The sequence below is a fragment of the Nyctereutes procyonoides genome, unplaced genomic scaffold (assembly GCF_905146905.1).
Source record: "Nyctereutes procyonoides isolate TBG_1078 unplaced genomic scaffold, NYPRO_anot_genome, whole genome shotgun sequence".
NCBI lineage: Eukaryota > Metazoa > Chordata > Mammalia > Carnivora > Canidae > Nyctereutes > Nyctereutes procyonoides.
In genome coordinates this window covers 8,037,553-8,058,145 of record NW_026575120.1, presented here as the reverse complement: position 1 = coordinate 8,058,145, position 20,593 = coordinate 8,037,553, and the positions used below count along the sequence as shown (strand labels likewise).

At 38.1% G+C, this 20,593-nt stretch overlaps 1 protein-coding gene and 1 pseudogene across 1 annotated transcript in view; one reads left to right on the top strand and one right to left on the bottom strand.

Moving 5' to 3' along the window:
- TEX15 (testis expressed 15, meiosis and synapsis associated) overlaps positions 1-20,593 on the top strand; it is an 85,271-nt gene that overhangs the window by 3,969 nt on the left and 60,709 nt on the right. The window lies entirely within an intron of this gene.
- LOC129515680 (histone deacetylase complex subunit SAP18-like) lies at positions 14,756-15,213 on the bottom strand (annotated as a pseudogene).

Genomic DNA, 20,593 nt, shown 5'->3' with positions numbered 1-20,593 from the left:
GGAAGATATGAGCAAATACTTTCTGATATAAGTAGATGAAAGCTTTGCCATAATTTTGTGCCATTAATATAAAAGAACAAATCCAAAAAGCACAAAGTTTTTCTAAAATCAACAAATTCTCTGTTAGAATTACATATTATAATAGTGGTCAGGGAAGTCCATAAGCCCTTTGACCTTGGGCTTATACTTTTTTTAAGTTTCTATCCAAATTCCAATTCCAATTAGCTGACACAGTGCAACACCAGATTCAGGTGAACAACATAGTGATTCAGCACCTTCACACAATACCCGGTGCCCATCATAGCAGTCCCTATCACCCACTCTCTCCCACCATCAGTTTCTTCTCCACAGCCAAGAATCTGCCTCTTGATCTGCCACCCTCTTCCATTGAACCCCTTGTTCTGTCTCCTAATTTCCGCATGTGAGTGAAACCACACAGCATCGTCCTTCTCCAGATGACCCACCCTACCCAGCACACTTTCTAGGTTTATATATCCTTCATTTTCTGTAGCGTATATTGTATACAATGACATATTTAGACAAAGAGTACGAAGTAACTTCAGGAAATAGCAGAAGGACAAATTTTAAAGAAAAGTTCTGGAGCACCTGGGTGGTTCAGTGGTTGAGCATCTGCATTTGGCTCAGGCTGTGATCCTAGGGTCCTGGGATTGGGTCCCACATCAGGCTCTCCACAGAGAGCCTGCTTCTGTCTCTGCCTCTCTCTCTGTGACTCTCATGAATAAAGAAAATCTTAAAAAAAAAAAAGTTTCACAAATCCATCTTTCTCTTTCAGAAACCCAATGGTTTTGTATTTGCAGGTGTCTTTCAAGCCCATTTCAATCTAGCATTGTAGTTTTTCAAGTTTATTATGTGCCTGCCCATCTGAGGTATTTAGCCCATACAAATACATACACTTCATATGTTTTGCTCTCTTAAAGCTAAAAAAGAATAGGGCTTCACATGTCAATAAAATGGCTGTTGGGAAAAATGGATGAATATTAGATGATTAACATTAAACTATAAGAATTTAAAAATTACATCTCTTTATGTAATTAAACATGTGCTAATAATAATAGCCAACACTCAATAGCACTTTGTTCTATAAGTTAGTGTTGAATGTACTGCACATAATTAATCATACAGCAAAAGAATATTGAACTGAATTAACAACTTGAGTAGGTATTTGTTAATTTTTTATTTTTAATATATAAAGAACTGAAGCACAGAGAGATTAGGTAACTGGTCCAAAGTTGCACAGTTATTAATAAGGGGCAGAGCAGGATTTGGAACTAGGTGATCTGGCTTTACCAAACTGCCACCAAAAATATATTTCTCTGATTTATGGCACAAATGAGTCAAATAATTTTCTTTTAAAAACAATTTATCTGAACTACTTATGTTAAATTTTTTTTTTCATAAAGATTTTATTTGAGAGAGAAAGGACAAAGTAGAGGGAGGGGCATAGGGAGATGAAGAAGCAGACTCCCCGCTGAGCAGGGACCTGAGATCATGACCTGAGCAAAAGGCAGGCACTTAACTGAGCCACCCAGGCACCCCCTTACGCTCAATTTTTTTAACAAAAGTTATTTGCGAGACGCCTGGGTGGCTCAGTGGTTAAGCGTCTGCCTTCAGTCCAGGGCGTGATCCTGGGGTCTGGGAATTGAGTCCCGCATTGGGCTCACTGTATGGACCCTGCTTCTCTCTCTGCCTGTGTTTGCCTCTTTCTCTCAGTGTCTCTCATGAATAAATAAAATTAAAACAAAAAAAGAAAGATTATTCACCGCAAATTTTCTGAGCCTGAAAAAAATCTAATGGCAAATTGTTCTGTTTTGTTCACCTTGTATTTATGGACTATCTAAAAGCAGGACTTACATTTTCAGTCTAATGGAAGACTAGCATAAGAAATGCCAAGAAAAATTATCTAGGTTCATTTCTCTGCCTAGGATGCTATAACCCATGTTCTAGTTAGTTTGGTTGTGGAGACTCAATAATACTCAAGTTTTGCCTACACTTTTCTTTGAAGTCTACAGTCTGTCTACTTGGTATAACCCCCACCAGGTTTATTTCAGTATCCTTAATAAAGGGAGAGAGAGAAAAAGAGAGAGGAAAGGGGGTGGCGGTGGAGGGAGAGAGAGAAAAAGAGAGAGGAAAGGGGGTGGCGGTGGAGGGAGAGAGAGATTCTTAAGCAGGTTCCATATCCAGTGAGGAGCCCAAGGCAGAGCTTGATGTAGGCCTTAATCTTAGGACCCTGAGATGATGACCTGAACAGAATTCAAGAGTTGGATGCTTAACCCACTGAACCACCCAGGTGCCCCTTAGACATTGCATTATTAAAATGCTTCTACAGAACTTTTGAGAAACCTGCTTGTTGCTACAGTCAGGTAGAATCTTAAAATGAATATAATGTTAGAAATAGACAAATTATATTAAAGTCCATTCTTGATAGGAGTATTAGTAAGGATGCATATTATTATTGCTAGTTGTTATCTTGTCATGTTTAACTTAAATATAGAAAAAGATTTTTATTATTTTTAAAGATTTTATTTATTTATTCACAAGAGACATAGAGAGAGAGAGAGAGGCAGAGACACAGGCAGAGGGAGAAGCAGGCTCCATGCAGGGAGCCCAACATGGGACTCGATCCCAGGTCTCCAGGATCACACCCTGGGCTGAAGGTGGTGCCAAACTGCTGAGCCACCCAGGCTGCCTGAAAAAGATTAATTTTTAAATGAACATCCTGACTTTTATTAAAAGGATATAATTAGATAAATTAATTAAGGAATTATAATTACATATTAGTATTTTCTGGGTATGACTCCATTATAGATATACATGATCCAATATTAAATAGTTATCTTTGTTTTTTTAAGATTTTATTTATGTATTCATGAGAGAGACAGAGAGGGAGAGAGGCAGAGACACAGGCAGAGGGAGAAGCAGGCTCCATGCAGGGAGCCCGTTGTGGGACTCATCCAGGGTCTCCAGGATCATGCCCCAGGCTGCAGATGGCGCTAAACCGCTGCGCCACTGGGGCTGCCCTAAATAGTTATCTTAAAAAAAAGATTTCTTTTACCTCTGGCCTCAGTCATGCATTTCTTCTAGGTTTAGCAGATTGGAATTGGTAATTAATGATTGGTGGCTACATTTTCCATACAATATGTGTAGAAAGGAAGCTGCTATTGAATTTTTTGAACCAACATAGATAACTTAATATTTTAAAATGAAAAGAACACCTTGAATAGCAGGAATGATTCAGTGCACCATTCATTGACATTAAAGGGGCAATCTGAGGAATAATGTTGGTTTTTAATTAGAAAACCATCCAGGGCAAGAGGAAAAATTGATTTAGTGTTGGTCAGACCTAGTTAGAAATTTATCAAATAGTGCTTCATATATTACCTGTATACATTAATAAGAATGAATTTTGTGGGTTTTTAAATAAGACCAATTTTAGAGATGACTTTGTTGTTGGAGAAAACTGATAAATTTTCTACAAGGATTAAATAAGAAGCTCTTTATTATTCTTTCTCTTCCAAGAGTTTCATGTGTTTAATTCCCTTGAAAATTATGTGTCATTATCTTTAATCATCTGATTAGTTCTTTGTATTTCCCTAACGTCTTTTAAAAAATCTCATAATGGCAATAGATTAGCTACTAATCTTATTCCTGTGCCTTTACAACAATTCCCTAACTCCTTTTGTATGTGATTTTCTTCTGCTACACAGAGAATGCGCTCAGTTTGGAGTTCAATTGATTGATCTATTCATCTTTCACAGCCTGGTAGCACCATATTTTACACCCTTCTGTCAATACATCTGATTTTCAGGCAATCATTTCTCTGTTTATATCTGAGTAGGGAGGAAAGAAGTGGCTTTAGGCTGGCAAGGTGGTAACTTTCTTGCTATTTCATCTGCTTTTCACTAGTTTTCAATATATTAATTTAGAGGAAGGCATTCTTTGTATTTAATAATTGGGCTCACTAAGTAGTAACAATCTCTCATTATGTTTGTCTATAAATTATAAAACAGATTGATACATAGGAGAGGGATAGGTAATCCCAGATTTTTTTCCATGTTGTGCAATAGCAAATTATCCTTTGCTAGTTTACTTCTTGGTGGAGTAGTTCTGTTTTGCTTAAGTCAGTCAGAACTTGGGCATTTGAGAAGGTTGAAGGAAGAACTAGGAGTAGAGGATTGAGTTAATAAAGAGTTGAGCTGTTTTCTCACCTTTTCTGTGGCTGGGATGACCCTGGCCCCTTTGTGGAACCTGATCTATTTTTACCAACGCTCCTAGACTCCAAAGGGGAAGAAGCCAGGGGAGTCCTAACCCTTGGGGGCCCCTTAACTTTAATTATTCCCCTGATGAAAAGCAGCTGGACTAGAAGTACTCTTTCCCATAGCCTAGACTCTTGGGATAGTCTTTAAAGCATATAAATTACTTTTAACTTTACTCTCATTTGACCATGTATAATTAAATAGATACGGGATCCTCCTTGGGCCTGAAGGGACAGACTTCCCCAAATTTTTAGAGAAATTCATTTATATAGTATAGGACAATTAAAACAAAATTTAGACGTTCTGAATCACAACAAAATCATGGAAATGTTGGAGTACTAGCTTTTGCTTCTAGTTTAGGAAAACTTTCGTATTGGAAGTTGGTTGAGGCAACATAGACACCTGAAGATAGGTTGTGATAAAATAGTTAAATCGCATAGTTTAAAAGATAATCCTTCCCTATTCTCTCTGCCATCATGACAAGAGACTCTCAGCAGTAAATATACATGAAAAGGTCTTGAGAAATGAACTGGTAATTCTTAGACTTTTCTTTCCTGGAGTGCCCAAATTTTATGATGCCTGATCATCTAGATTGGTGGTTATCAAAGTGTGGTCCCTGGCCATCAGCATTACCTGGGAATTTATTAGAAAAAGAAAAAAATCTTGGGCCTCAGCTCAGACAGACTGAATTAGAAACTCTGGAGGTGGTACCCACTAATCTATGCTTAATGAGCCCTCCAGGTGATTCTGATAGATGTTAACATTTGAGACCCACTAGCCTTAGATATCATGGATGGACCATGTTTTTTTTTGCTTTGCTAGTCCATTGCTTCAGTGTAAATACAGTTATTACTTATCGCTTATTTGGTATTGCCAGGAATAGGCAATTATGTTATTAATTATATTGTGTTAATTATTTCGAATGGTATCCAAATTAAAATTATTGGTAGCTTCCAGAGTTCTCTTTCTTGTCTTTCCTCCTTGTTGAGTACCCTGGAACAAGGTCGCTGTTTGGTGATTACTTTGTTAGATGAATGGTTTGCCTGCTTCCCTTCCCACCCTACAAAAGGCATTCTTTTTTTCATTTCTTTTAGATTCTTCCTTTGCAGGAGCAACATTAAATATGAGGTTTCCAGTTAAGAACATTTCTTTCTCCTAATAGTGACACTAGTTGAAAAGATTGCTAATACTAAAAATGAAAAACAAAGGAAAAAAGAAACAGTTCTTATGTAGCTGATAGGATGCTTTCCTCAGAATTATCTACCAGTAGATCTCAAACCTAGCTTACATCAGAATCACCTGGAGAATCTGTCAGATCACAGTTTGCTAGGCCTAATTCCTAGAGTTTTGGATTCAGTAAATCTAGGATTGGGCCGGAAGATTTGCATAGCCAGTAAGTTCCCAGGTGATAATGGATGCTGCTGGTCTAGGGACCACAGTTTGAGAACCACTGCCCTTGACTCACTGAGACCAAAAATAATAGGTAATTTGCTGAATATGAATGTTCCTGGTGCTTGTGTAGCCAATGATCTATAATTGGAAAGTATAGTATAATTGGATAACAAACTTACTGAATACTACTTTTTAGAGGTTTCTGTGAAAATCTTTTTTAACACAAGACTTTTTCGGGGATCCCTGGGTGGCTCAGCGGTTTGGCGCCTGCCTTTGGCCCAGGGCGCGATCCTGGAGTCCCGGGATCGAGTCCTGCGTCGGGCTCCCGGCATAGAGCCTGCTTCTCCCTCCTCCTGAATCTCTGCCTCTCTTTCTCTCTATGCCTATCATAAATAAATAAATAAATCTTTAAAAAAAAAAAAGGACTTTTTCAAGCTTCTTTAAAAAGCAATTCAAGGGACGCCTGGGTGGCTCAGCAGTTTCGCGCCTGCCTTTGGCCAGCGCATAATCCTGGAGTCCCGGGATCGAGTCCCACATCGGGCTCCTTGCATGGAGCCTGCTTCTCCCTCTGCCTATGTCTCTGCCTCTGTCTGTGTGTTTCTTATGAATAAATAAATAAAATATTCAGGGCAGCCTGGGTGGCTCAGCGGTTTAGCGCCGCCTTTGGCCCAGGGCGTGATCCTGGGGTCCCAGGATGGAGTCCCACATCAGGCTCCCTGCATGGAGCCTGCTTCTCCCTCTGCCTCTGTCTCTGTATCTCTCATGGATAAATAAATAAAATCTTAAAAAAAGAAAAGAAAAGAAAAGAAAATATTCAAAAAAAAAAAAAAAAAAAAAAGCAATTCAAGGGATGCCTGGGTGGCCCAGTGGTTAGCATCTGCCTTCGGCTTAGGGCGTGATCCCAGGGCCCTGGGATGGAGTCCCGCATCCAGTTCCCCACAGGGAGCCTGCTTCTCCCTCTGCCTAAGTCTCTGCCTCTCTCTCTGTGTCTCTCATGAATGGATAAATAAAATCTTTAAAAAAATTTTTTTAAATGATTCAAAACTCAGCCACCTAAATAATTGAATTTGAAAGGGATAGTTTCTTCCTAAAGCATGCCACACAGATCATTTCTCTGCTTCTCTTTCACCTCAAGTTTTTTGAGTTTAGCTAAGCTACTCCACAGTATTGCTGCCTCAGCAATCATTTTGTTTGGTCCGGCAGCCTTTGGTGACCTTAAACTGACACTAGCCCCCTCATGCAAATGCGCACCCTAGATACTAGCCCTCAGACTCAAAAGCAAATGAAAGTTTATGAAATGACTTCCCCAACAGCCCTTCTGATCAGCAGTCTCCTGTCTCCCATTGCCTTTCCCTTAAGCGCTTTTAATAAGACCCCTGTGTAGCTTAGCAAAACCCTGCTCTTTTGGTTTATATTGACCAATGCAGCTTAGCCTAGGAACCCCAACATGCTTCACCCACAGACCCTAATAAAGGTGTGTGCCCAGGTCCTGCCTCTCTGTTTGCACTCTGCCTTGATCTCCCCATGCGGCTTGTCAGGGACTTCTTCCAGGACCTCTAAAAAATTCCTCTTGTGGTCTGTTGTTGAACCTTAGCTCATCATTCTGGCATCCTGTGCTCCACTTCATAAGTGTTAATTTGACAAATTCATAACAAACTTACCTAATTTTCCAATATTATTGGAAAAATACAAGTGCCTAAAGAACAGGAAAGTTGACATTTCTTGTGGATTTTTTTCTCACAACTAAAGTTTTGTAGGCTTGACTCCTTGTCACTTGAATTCTTACATTGTTAGCATCTCCTAAAACAGTTTAAAATGAGGTGAAAATGAGGTTCCCCCCAACTCTTTTATAAGCCTTTTTTTCTTGCTAAATGAGTGGTTCTAAAGAAGGAAATTTGAAATCTGTGAATATAGAATTCTCATATTTAATAGAAACTTTAGTTGAATATTTTCAACCATACCAATATAAACACATATATCCCTCTGCAGATATAATTCAGAGGTTACTGTACTGGATACGTTCTAGTAGAGAAAAGTCTTAGAAGACAGTTTGTTGTTTTTTTTTCCCTTAATAAAATATCTCTCATCAACTTACGGAAAGGCTTACCAAATCAGTACCTTCTTTGTTAAGTCTGTAGTTGGTGTTGCTCTGTAATTTCAGTGTCCCCATAGCCAATATTTCTCCCTATTTTCAGGGGTTTGCCTGTTTTGCTATTTTAGAAAGTCTGGAACAGTTCTGTGCAGGTGTTCTTGTGTTACTATCCTTTCCTGAGCAACTTTTGTTAACAAATTAGGAGTATTGGTAACTTCTGCATCTTCATACATACTTGTTTTGTATACACTCCAGTTGTGGTAATTTATGTTTGCTTCAGATTATTATTAATGTACTGACTTAAAAAAAGTATCCTTTAACTTACTACAATTATAGTAGACATGGAAATCAATTTCCAAATGTATATATTATCCATATAATTTTATTAAATATTTCATACCTTTATTGATATTCTTATGTGAATGCCAGCTCTCATCATGGAAATTTATGAATGACAGACCATCGCTATTAAATTCTCAGAATTTTTAGTTTCCAAATTATTTGGTATTTTATTTTTATATGTCAGTCTCTTGTCCTTATTACCTTGGTTATATTTACTCCTTACAGTTTCTTTATATCCTCTACTTTTATTTCTCTGGATCTCTTTGGCAGTGACACTTCATTAAAATACTTAACTAAAACATAGGCAAAATAATCAGTAAAGGGTAACATATTCTTTTGTTTTTATTTATTTATTTATTTATTTATTTATTTATTTATTTATTTATTTATTTATTTATGATAGTCACAGAGAGAGAGAGAGAGAGAGAGAGAGAGAGAGGCAGAGACACAGGCAGAGGGAGAAGCAGGCTCCATGCACCGGGAGCCCGACGTGGGATTCGATCCTGGATCTCCGGGATCGCGCCCTGGGCCAAAGGCAGGCGCCAAACCACTGTGCCACCCAGGGATCCCTATTCTTTTGTTTTTATACAGTTTTAAAATGAGTAGTAGTGATCTTTTCAAAAGTAAATCTACAGTGTCTATTTTAAATACCTTTTTCAGGGCACTTGGGTGGCTCTGTTGGTTAAGTGTCTGCCTTTTGTCAGGTCATGACCTTGGGGTCCTGGGATTGAGCCCGAGTTGGACTGCTGCCCAGTGGAAGTCTGCTTCTCCTTCTCCCTTTGCCCCTCTTCCCCACTTGTGCTCGCTCTTTCTCTCTCTCAAATAAGTAAAATCTTTAAAAAAATAATATCTTTTTTATTTTTTTGAATGCTTAACTTGGAGAAAAGAAGAACTCTAGAATTAGGAGTCCAAAGTTTTGCTGGATGTTTCACTAATAAAAAGATACTTTTTAAAAAAATTCTTTTTAAGGTTTTATTTATTTGACAGAGAGAGCACGGGGAGTAGTAGCAGGCAGAGGGAGAGGGAGACTCCCTGCTGAGTAGGGAGCCCAATGTGGGTCTCAATCCCAGGACCCTGAGATCATGACTTGAGCTGAAGGCAAATGCTTAACCAACTGAGCCACTTGGTAACCCCAAAAATAGTTTTCTTAAAGAATGTGTAGCATTGGGGATCCCTGGGTGGCACAGCGGTTTGGCGCCTGCCTTTGGCCCAGGGCGCGATCCTGGAGACCCGGGATCGAGTCCCATGTCGGGCTCCCGGTGCATGGAGCCTGCTTCTGCTTCTCCCTCTGCCTGTGTCTCTGCCTCTCTGCCTCTCTCTCTCTGTGACTATCATAAAAAAAAAAAAAAGAATGTGTAGCATTAAATTTTTTTAAAAGATTTTATTTGAGAGAGCTAGCATGAGTAGGGTGGGGCAGAGGGAGTGGAAGAAGCAGATTCCCCACTGATCAGGGAGTCTGTCTCGGGGCTCCATCCAGAACCCAGAGATCATGACCTAAGCCAAGGGCATGTGCTTGAACCAGCGGAGCCACCCAGGCACCCCAAGATGTGCAGCATTTTAATGTATGGAATAGTATCATATAGCCACCTGGGTGGCTCAGTGGTAAGTATGTGACTTCGGCTCAGCTTGTGATCCTGGGGTCTTGGAATTGAGTCCTGCATCAGGCTTCCCACAGGAAAGCAGGTTTGGGAAGCCTGCTTCTTCTGCCTATGACTCTGCCTCTCATGAATAAATAATTTTTTTAAAAAAAAAGGAAATAGTATCATATAGATATTACATAACCAGTAGTAGTATCCTGAAATCAAGCCAAAAGTCTGTTATCCTGAAATCAACACATAAATGTGAAGCTGATTATAACAGATCATTAAGATTCAGCTAATTATATAATTGTGTTTTCATGTTGCATACAGTTACAGCTTAAATGTCTCCAAAAGAAACTTAAGAAATGGTTGGATAGTCCAGTGGTTTAGAACCCAGACATCAAGCCTAGGGGGAGTTGAAAACCAACTAAGCAATTGGATAACCTTAGCAAGTTTCTTAAACTTTGGGAATCTCTCTGTTCTCATCTGAAAAAATGGAAATACTGCTACCAATCAGTGCAGATTAAATGAGATACTGTATATAAAGTACCTAGATGGTGCATAGCATGTACCACAACTGTTATAATGACTTAATTAAAATTTTGGTATAAAACTGTCAGTGTTAGTGTTCAGTGTCTTTTGCTATATGTAAAAATTCAAGAACAAGCTCATCTGCTGTGTCACAATGTCATTTTGTGTACTGGATGACAACGTAAAAGTGGTGACCTGACTCTGAATAGCAGATGAGAATGTACTGAAGAGAGGAGAAAGACAATCAGAAAGAGGAATGAGAGAGGAGAAAAGAATGCAAGGATGTTATAGAGAAGGCACTGAGACATGTGGAAAACAGACCCCTTCCTCCTCACAAATGAAAGAGGACTAAAAGGAAAGCGGAAATCAGGAGGAAAAAAGTGGAATGGACAATAAAGTGCTTGTTCTGGAGGGAGCTTCTGACCATAATTCTCTTCATGTCTTCCTTTTTCTTTTTTGTAGGTATTCCTTTGTCATTTTTCATGTATGGACTGAATCCTGATCATAACTGTATGATGGTAGATTGCATTGAAGAGTGGTAAGTATTTCAAATAATGGTTTTGCTATTGCTGTTACTTATAATGCTGTATTGATTTTTTTCAACTCACTGTCAGTAATCTGCTTTACAGTTGACTTGTAAATAATTTGGCAATAAAAAAGATACATGAGGGGGATGCCTATGTCTCAGGTAAGCATCTGCCTTTGGCTCAGGTCCTGATCCTGGAGCCCTGGGATCAAGCCCCGCATTGGGCACTCTGCTTGGCAGGGGGCTGCCTCTCTCTCTGCCTGCCACTCCCCTTGCTTGTGGTCTCTCTCTCTCACTCTCTCCTCCTTCTCTCTGTCAAACAAATAAATAAAATCTCTAAAAAAAAAGATACATGAGGGATATGTGTAGTCTTTCACATTTTGGAGGAATGCTTTTAAAGTGTCCTTTACAGTAAATATTTATTGGGTACTTATTTTATGAGGATTTGTGATTGGAGCTTAAGATTGAAAAATGGGTAAATTATAGTCCAGGGGAGAACATTGGCCCAAACAAAATTGACCTTAACTTACCATAAGTACTCAATTTTTTATTAACTAAATTGGGAAGTCAGACCAATATGCAGATATTGCTTAGAGCATTTATGTTATTCGAGATTTGGAACTGCCTTTGAACCACTACTTAAAAAGAATACGAAACTTAGTTATTTTGTAGCCAGATTTCTTTCCTTGCTCCATTTTTAATCAAAAGTAGCATTGTCAAATTTGGTCACCCACATATTAATCAGATGGGTTTTAAATGATATTTGGTTGATTCTAAAAACAAAACATATCAGAGGATGGAAATTGGACCAACTGTTGACATTTAAAAAATAAAAGTGCCATAGTCAGAGACAGAAGTACTCTAAGGAAATAAGTTGTCTAAGTAGTTTAAAAGTTAGGAGAGTTATCAAGGCTCTAACTTATGAAGCTGTTAGATTTTTATGACATGGACTTATATATGCTGTACAGTTTCTTGCATATGCCTATATGTGGAACCACAGAGAAAATGAAAACAAAGCCTGAAAGTGGTAGAAAGAGATATAGGTAAAGGAGGAAGCAAAACATTTTATAGTTTACAATACAGATTTAAGTGTTACTGAAACAGATGAGAAAAGTAAAGATTAAGAGTAGACATTTAGTGAGCAGCAGAATCAGGACAAGAAACCCATGTCTGCAGACTTCTTGAACAGAGCCCTTTCTTTACTGTATCATAAATACTTCAAAAACATTCTTTTTCAGGCTAATTTTGTAAAGACAATTTGAAAAGAAAATGAGAAGTTGGATTGTTAAGTCACAGTGAACGCTATATAGCCAGGTCAGCCTCAGCTACTTGTAACTGGGCCTGAGGATTCAAGATATTTTTCTGCCAATGTGATCAGTTCCAGACTTTTTGCATTTGGGGAAAAAATTGCTTGTTCAATCTTAGCAACATCTTCAAAACAAATCTGAGAGCTCTTAATTTTTATTTGATAATTCACAGATTTTTATTTAACATTTCATAATGTATTTATTACATTCAGCCTTAGGTAGTAAGATTTTATTTTTCCCTAGTAGTTCAAATTAATATAGTTTTTTAAAATAAATTTCTAGGAGGTTAGATAAATAGTATATTCTAATGTATGAATTTTCTTTTCATATAGCACATATTTCTAGAGAAGTGGTTGACATGGGCACTGATTTTCAGAAGCACACAGATTCTACTTGTCTAAATCTTTTAAACCTAAGAAACCTATTGACAGAGTAGAACTGTTCTCTTGGGAGTTATGTTGGCTTTTTTTTTTTTTTTTAATCTTCCTTGTTTTCTGTGAGTGAGTCCAGGTAGCTACTGGAATTACTGTGTAGTTATTATAAGCCCTTGTCTCTGATTCACAGTAATGGCCTCCAGGGAAGTAGGACTCAACAGATGGCTCATCTTTTCCAAAAGCATTTGATAATCTCCACATGGTGCTCTTTCTAAAAGATTCTGAGATTTGGCAGTGACAGAATAAACAAGATGATCAGAAAAGAAATAAGATAGTCCTAATGTCCATCATAAATAAAATTTAAAATAAAATAAAACTTTATGAGCTTCCTCTGTTAAATTTTCCACTAATTTTATAGAAGAAGATGGAGATGATCTAGAAACATTTTTTATTAAATAATTTCTACCTTTTGTGTATAAGACTGAGCAGGTTTTTTTTTAACTTACTTTTTTTTTTTAAGTATTTTATTTATTCATTCATGAGAGAGAGAGACAGGCAGAGACACAGGCAGGGGGAGAAGCAGGCTCCATGCAGGGAGCCCAACGTGGGACTCTATCCCAGGATTCCAGGATCACTACCTGAGCCGAAGGCAGACGTTCAACCACTGAGCCACCCAGTCATCCCTTTTTTAACTTACTTATTTAAGCAATCTCTACACTCAACATGGGCTCAAACTCAAAACCTCAAGATCAAAAGCCACATGTTCTACCCACTGAGGCAGCCAGGTGTCCTAAGAGACAGTTAAAAAAAAAAAAAGTCAACAACTTGTGATTATCATTGTTCTGGCATCCCTCTCTCCTCCTAAACCAAACCTCAAGAACTTGACAAGGATAGAACTTGCAGAGTCACTACTGTGATGAAATTGTGCTTTCTTAAATGTATGTGTTCATGAAGTGTAGGGGTGCCTGGGTGCTTAGTTGGGCATCCAACTCTTGGTTTTGGCTCAGGTCATGATCTTGCAGTTGTGGGATTTTGAGTCCTACATCAGGCTCCATGGGGATTCTCTCTCTCCCTCTCCCCCCTCCCATCCCAACTTGTGCCTTTCTCTCTCTCCCAGAAAATAAAACAATAAAAAATAAATGCATGTGTTCACGAAATTTTGACATGTAAACCTTTGGTGGATAACTTATAAATGTATCTAATGGGATGCGTGTCATGTAATAATGGCTAAATAGATACTGAATCTGAAATCAGTATGGTCAGTATGATCTGACACTCAGCCAGATGCTGCTGCCCAAATTGATAGACAAAAATCAGTAACATTCTGTAAGTGAAACAAAAAAATTACTAGATTTTACTGATAGCAGCTTAGGGGCATTCTCTGCTCCTTCAAGGGGTTACAAGCTTCTAGTCCATGAAAAACAACATATTTTTTTACCTCTTCAGTCACCCCTCTCTAATTTAAGACTTTATTGAAAATCTATTTGTGTAAACTTAGGTGTTAACCTTTGAATCATTATGCTATATGTTTTTTTTTTTGTATGAGCTTTTTTTCTTCTCATGCTATAGATCACAATCCTTTTTTAAAAAGATTTTATTTTCTTATTCACTGGAGACACTGAGAGAGAGGCAGAGACATAGGAAGAGGGAGAAGCAGGCTCCATGCAAGGAGCCTGATGTGGGACTTGATCCCAGGACACCAAGATCACGCCCTGAGCCAAAGGCAGATGCTTAACTACTGAGCAACCCAGGCGTCCCAGATCATAATCCTTTTGATTATGACCTTGCTCTTTTATGTTAGTTCAGCCTCACCAATTGGAGAGCTTTGAAAATTCCTCCGGTATTCTATTCATATTTTCTTTTTTTTTTTTTAATTTTTATTTATTTATGATAGTCACAGAGAGAGAGAGAGAGGCAGAGACACAGGCAGAGGGAGAAGCAGGCCCCATGCACCGGGAGCCCGACGTGGGATTCGATCCCGGGTCTCCAGGATCGCGCCCTGGGCCAAAGGCAGGCGCCAAACCGCTGCGCCACCCAGGGATCCCCTATTCATATTTTCTAAGTGTTCTATTTGTTTATTATGGCATCCAGAAGAAATTTCTCCTTCCAATTTTCTGTCATCACCCGATTCCTCTCCATGGGCCTGGACCTTTCTGCTCTTGGTTTCCTCAGTGTAATGCTTCATTACCACTTGGAAACTCTTCATTACCAGAAACCAATACTAGCCACTGTGCTAGTGTTGCAGACACTTTAACCCTCTTTTTTTGAGGGAAGGAAAAAGAATTTATTTTACATAACTAATTGAAAAATATTAATTCAGGAAATAGTAAATAAAACTTAATATTGTTTCATGCACCCTGAAGGAGGTGGTGCCCGATTTGGAGTTGTGATTGCTATGTCCAGACAGTCTCCTATTTGGAACTTCTGTGACTGCAGGGTCATGGAGTCATCAGTCTCCTTCCTCCCAGACATGGTGCTGCCAATTTCCTTTACTCAATAGGCAGGCCTTTTAGGATCTGTAAAAACAATTGCAAAATTGAACTGTGTGCCCTTTTTTCTAGCTTCTGGGTAGACTTTTACTAAACTAGTCAGTTCTTTCAATGTTGCATCCATCCAAGTGTAGATCTGCAACTCGCTGGACGGCATGTTTCCACGGGAAAACTCATCCATTCCGTGGTGGCGGCCGGTATTGGTGGTGAAAATATGCAGCAGTAGCAGGCACGTTTTTTCCTGATTGGTTTCTCCGGCTCCTTCTTAATTTCCTCCTGGGAAACGCGCAACTCCACTGCCATCTTCCTCCTCCCTTGTTTTTTTTTTTTTTTTTTTTTTTATTCTTAAGTAGGCAGCGCAGAGCTTGAACTTAAACTGCAAGATCAAGACCTGAGCTGAAATCGAGAGTCAGATGCTCAACTGACTGGCACCCCTCTTTACTTTTTTTTTTTATTAATTTTATTTATTTATTCACGATAGACAGAGAGAGAGAGAGAGAGAGAGAGAGAGAGAGAGGCAGAGACACAGGCAGAGAGAGAAGCAGGCTCCATGCAGGGAGCCCGACGCGGGACTTGATCCCGAGACTTCAGGATCGCACCCTGGGCGCTAAACCACTGAGCCAGCCAGGGATCCCCCTCTTTACTTTTTTGACTATGATCTCTTTTCTTGATGTGTCTCCCATTCCATCTTTCCTGTTGTGCTTTTTTAGCTTCATTATAATCTCTTTATCTTTAATCATTGTTGTTGGTTTTTTTTTTTTTTTCCAGCTGCTTTTGCCATACTTTGTATCATGATCGAAGCTAAATTTCCTCCTGGTCTCTTACTTCATTAATAATTTTCCTAAGGTTTTAGATTTCCTTTCCCCTGAAATGCCCACTATTGCTAAAGAGTGTCGTGAATGATTGTACTATACATTCATACCCAACTTGAAATTTTATATTACGTTCTTGGGATCTTATTTCACTACAAATATGTAACCATTTATGTTGGCACTATTTAAAAGATAGGAACTAGGGAAAGAAGAAACTTAGCTGTAATTTAGTAGAGGAAAGAAATAACAAAGGAAAGTCAGAAATAAATAAAATAGAGACCCAGGTAAACAATAACATAACATTGAACGTGATGACCAGTTTTTTAAAAAATAAATAAATAAAATTGGGCAGCCCGGGTGGCTCAGTGGTTTAGGGCCGCCTTCAGCCCAGGGCCACCTTCAGCCCAGGGCCTGATCCTGGAGTCCCGGGATCAAGTCCCATGTCGGGCTCCCTGTATGGAGCCAGTTTCTCCCTCTGCCTGTGTCTCTGCCTCTCTGTGTGTGTGTCTCTCACGAATAAATAAATAAAATATTTTTTTTTAAAGATACTGATCTGTTCTATAATGATTAAAAAATAAAATAAAATTGACAATACTTTATATTAACTAAGACAAAGAAGAGTGCCTGGCTGACTCAGTCCATAGAACATATGATTCTTGATTTTGAGGTTGTAAGGTTGAGCCCTACACTGGGTATAGAGATTACTTAAAAATAAAATCTGAAAAAAAGAGAAGACTCAAAAACCAGTGAGAAATGGAAGAGAAAACAATACAACAGAAATCACAGAAGTATATACTATAATAACAGATTACTATAAATAGTTATATACTGGGGCACCTGGCTGGTTTAGTCAGAAGAGCGTATGACTCTTGATCTCAAGGTTGTGAATATTTTTTTTAAGATTTTATTTATTTATGAGAGACACAGAGACAGAGAGGCAGAGACATAGGCAGAGGGAGAAACAGGCTCCATGCAGGGATCCTGATGTGAGACTCAATTCTGGGACTCCAGGATCATACCCTGAGTCAAGGCAGATGCTTAACCACCGAGCCACCAAGGTATCCCAAGGTTGTGAATTTGAGCTCCACATTGGGTGTAGAGAGTACTAAAAAAATTAAAAACTGAAAAAAAAAAATCATATACTAACAAATAACTTAGGGGGAAAAATAGTTAATTCCTAAAAACACACAGATTACCATGACTGAACCATGAATCCAAGAAATAGGAAGTCTTAGACCAATAACAAGAATGAAAGTTGATAATCTCCCAGCACAGAAAAACCCAAGACCACATGTTTTCATTGGTGAATTCTACCAAACATTTAAAAACAGAATTAATGACAATCTTTATCAAAATCTTCAAAATCTTATAAATAATGGAATAGAGGGAACACATTCAAAATTATTTCCACGAGGAGTACCTGGGTGGTGCCATAAGTTAAGTGTCCAACTCTTGGTTTTGGTTAAGGTCATGGTCTTGGAGTCATGAGATGGAGCCCTGTGTCAGGCTCCGCACTCAGTGCAATCTGCTTGAGATTCTCCTCCCCTCTGCCTCTGCACCTTCTGCTCACGCATGTGCATTCTCTCTTTCTCTGTTTCTCAAATAGATAAATCTTTGGCTGTCTATAATTTTTTCCTTAGAACTAATAAATGCTTTTGTAGCCTGTTTTTCTATAAATCTAATATTTTCTTCTGCAAATGTGCTGGTACTTGTCAGTAATGGTTTTTTGAGTGCTAAGATATATAAGTTCCTTTTTCTTTTTTTTAATCTGGAGAATTCTCTTTTTTTTTTAAATTGTAGTTGATATACAGTGTTATATTAGTTTCGAGTGTATGGTGAATTTTTTTTTTTGAGTCTTCCATTTCCCTGCTTCCTAGAAATGGTGTGTTAACCTCATCCATCCTAGGGTTACTGCCCTATGTTGTATCCATTCATTTTTTTAATCCCATTTTAGATTCAGTCTTTTTTTTCCCCCAAAGCACATCTTCCAGTAGCTTTCTAGGAAAGGGTGTATGTTAAATATATACATGTATCTTAGACCTTGCCTACCTTTAAAAGATTTTCTCTTACCCATGTACCAATATTATGTGAGCCAGGCAGGGTAAAAGAGCTAAAGCTTCTATAACTTTCTACCCTAGCCCTCTTTTTCCTGGTGTTACCTGAGTTATGAAACTTTAGTCTTACCAGTAAGAACACTGCATTCTGGTTGCACAATTCCTATCTCTATTTATACTAATTCCATATTCAGTGGTGATTATAGCCAAAACTATCAAAGAAACAATATTTGGTCAAAGTATCCTTTGTTGACATAATCTATTAGCAGTGGTCTGATTAGAGATTTGATCTCACCATCTCTACATATCATGAGATCAATTAATTTTAAAACATTGAGATGTTTCCAGTTAGGATGAACAGAATCTAATTAATACTATTTTTATTTTTATTTTATTTTATTTTATTTTTTTACTATTTTTAAATTTATGGTTACTTCCTTAATAAAGTTAGGAATTCAGATTGATAAAAAATGTTAAACTCAAATAAATTATTTAAAGCCAAATTTTAATATAATTCTGGTTGTACAAATTCCCCCTGAAACATTAGACCTGTTTTGTCATAATAGGCTGGATATTAGTTCAGGATGAGTGCCAGTATGATACTTTAAGAAATTTATAAAGTGTAATAGTTAAAGTATGGAATGGTAAATGGAAAGTATTGGAATTATTGGAAAATAGTAAGTTTTTGGTGGTCACATTTTCTTTGTTTTTGACAGCATTTAGCTGCCATTCAGTTGTTTAACACATTTGTATTTTTTCTGTTGTAGATTGGCATTTGATACAAGACCTATCAACTTAATTGTAATCTTTGGTGCGGGAGATAATAGAGTACATTAAAATTCAGTTGATTTTTAAATTTTTTATTTATTTCAACTTCTTACTAATTTTAATAAATGTCCTAATTAAACAACATTGAAATTTGAAAAAATTGTTTTCTGGAAATGATATGATAATTATATCAGTCATCAATCATGGGTATATAATGAAACCCCATGAATGAGTGATGAGGAGGAGAATATTTCTGTAGATCTGTTAAGCACAAATTTGTCTAAATCCTTCTTCTGTATGTATTTTTTTTTCTAGCCTCACTTAGTTGTTCATCTGGTATAGAATTGAAAAACTTTTGTTGAAACTAACCAAGGTTGCTATACACCAAGCTGATGACTTGCTTGCTATCATATTTCTTCTTTTCTTTTTTTAAAGATTTATTTATTTACTTTACAGAGAGTACACAGGGAATGGTAAAGGGAGAGGGACAGAGCATCTTAAGCAGACTCCACACTGAGCATGGAGCCCAACATGGGACTCAATCCTGCAACCCTGAGATCACAACCTGAGCCAAAAACCAAGAGTCATATGCTTAATTGACTGTGCCATCTAAGTTCCCCAATTTCTTCTTTTCTAAATTATTCAGTTTTACTTTCTTTATATAAATGGCATCATACTTTAATCTTTCCAGTGTGTTTTGACATTGTTTCATATAGCTGTAGTTCATTTTCACTTGTGTTATATTTCCTGATGTATTATATACTATAGTTTATCCACTCTGGTGGTCAGCAGTGGACATTTCAGTTACTCAGTAACAGTGCTGCTTTGAACACTCTTCTACTTGCCTTTAGGTATACATGAATGAGAGCGTCTCTGGGGTAATAGTTCTCAGAGATTTGGGTTTTAAAATTTGCTGTTTCCACCTTAACTGTAGTGTAATGCAGTCCAGTTCAAACACTAACCACTGACGCCTGGGTGGCTCAGTTGGTTAAGCATCTGACTCTTGTTTTCAGCTCAGGTCATGATCTCAGGGTTGTGAGATCATGCCCCACGTTGGGCTCTGCACTGGGCGTGGAGACTGCTTGGGATTCTCTTTTTCTTTCTGTCCCTCCTCCCCTTCTCTCTTTCTCCCTTTCTCCCCCTCTTTCTTTTTGCCTTACCCCCTCTAAACACACACAACCACAAAAGCTCTCACACCTGGACTGAGTGGCAGACTCCACAAGACCTGAGTCTTCCACAGAACTTCCCTTACTTCGGATACTAGTTGCAAGTGGGTTCCCCAAGCCATCCACACCTATGGCCAACTGGTTACATATTCAAGGGTTCCCATGGACCCCTCAGCTTCAATAATTCACACAGAACTCTGGAAAGCACTGCACTTAAAACTACAGTTTTATGACAAAGGACATACATAGAATAAAGTCTTGGAGGTTCCTGAACACAGAGCTTCAATGACCTCTCTCCATGAAGTCCAGAAGCATCATCCCTTCCAGCACATCAGTGTGTTTATCAAGCCATAAGCTCTATTGAGCTTTAGTGTTTGGTGTTTATTGGGGCTCCATTTAGGAGGCACAGTTGATTAAATCATTGGACATGTGGCTAAACTCATTCTCCAGCCCTTTTCCCCGATAGAACAACTGAAAAGTCCGAACTCTCTAATCACAAACGTCTCTTTCTGGTGACCAACCCTCATTTTGAAGCTATGTAGGGTCCCACCATGAGTCACCTTTTAGCAAAACAAAGTCACTCCTTCAGGAAATTCCAAGGTTTTTTGAAGCTCTTTGCCAGGACAAAACCAATATATTCTTTATACAGGATCCCTTTCATTGCCCTTCAAATTTAAGACCTAAAGAACTTTTGTTGATGGGGTTACATCTATTGATATTTACTGTATCAAGTTAAAATCCAGAAATTTTTTCATTTAAAAATAATAACACATCCATCATGTATTAATATAAATAATATTTTAGTAAAAAATAACTACTTCCCACAGAACAGTGCTGTTGTTTTTCATTATTGCAAATAAGGCTTAATAGAAGTCAGGTGAATTCT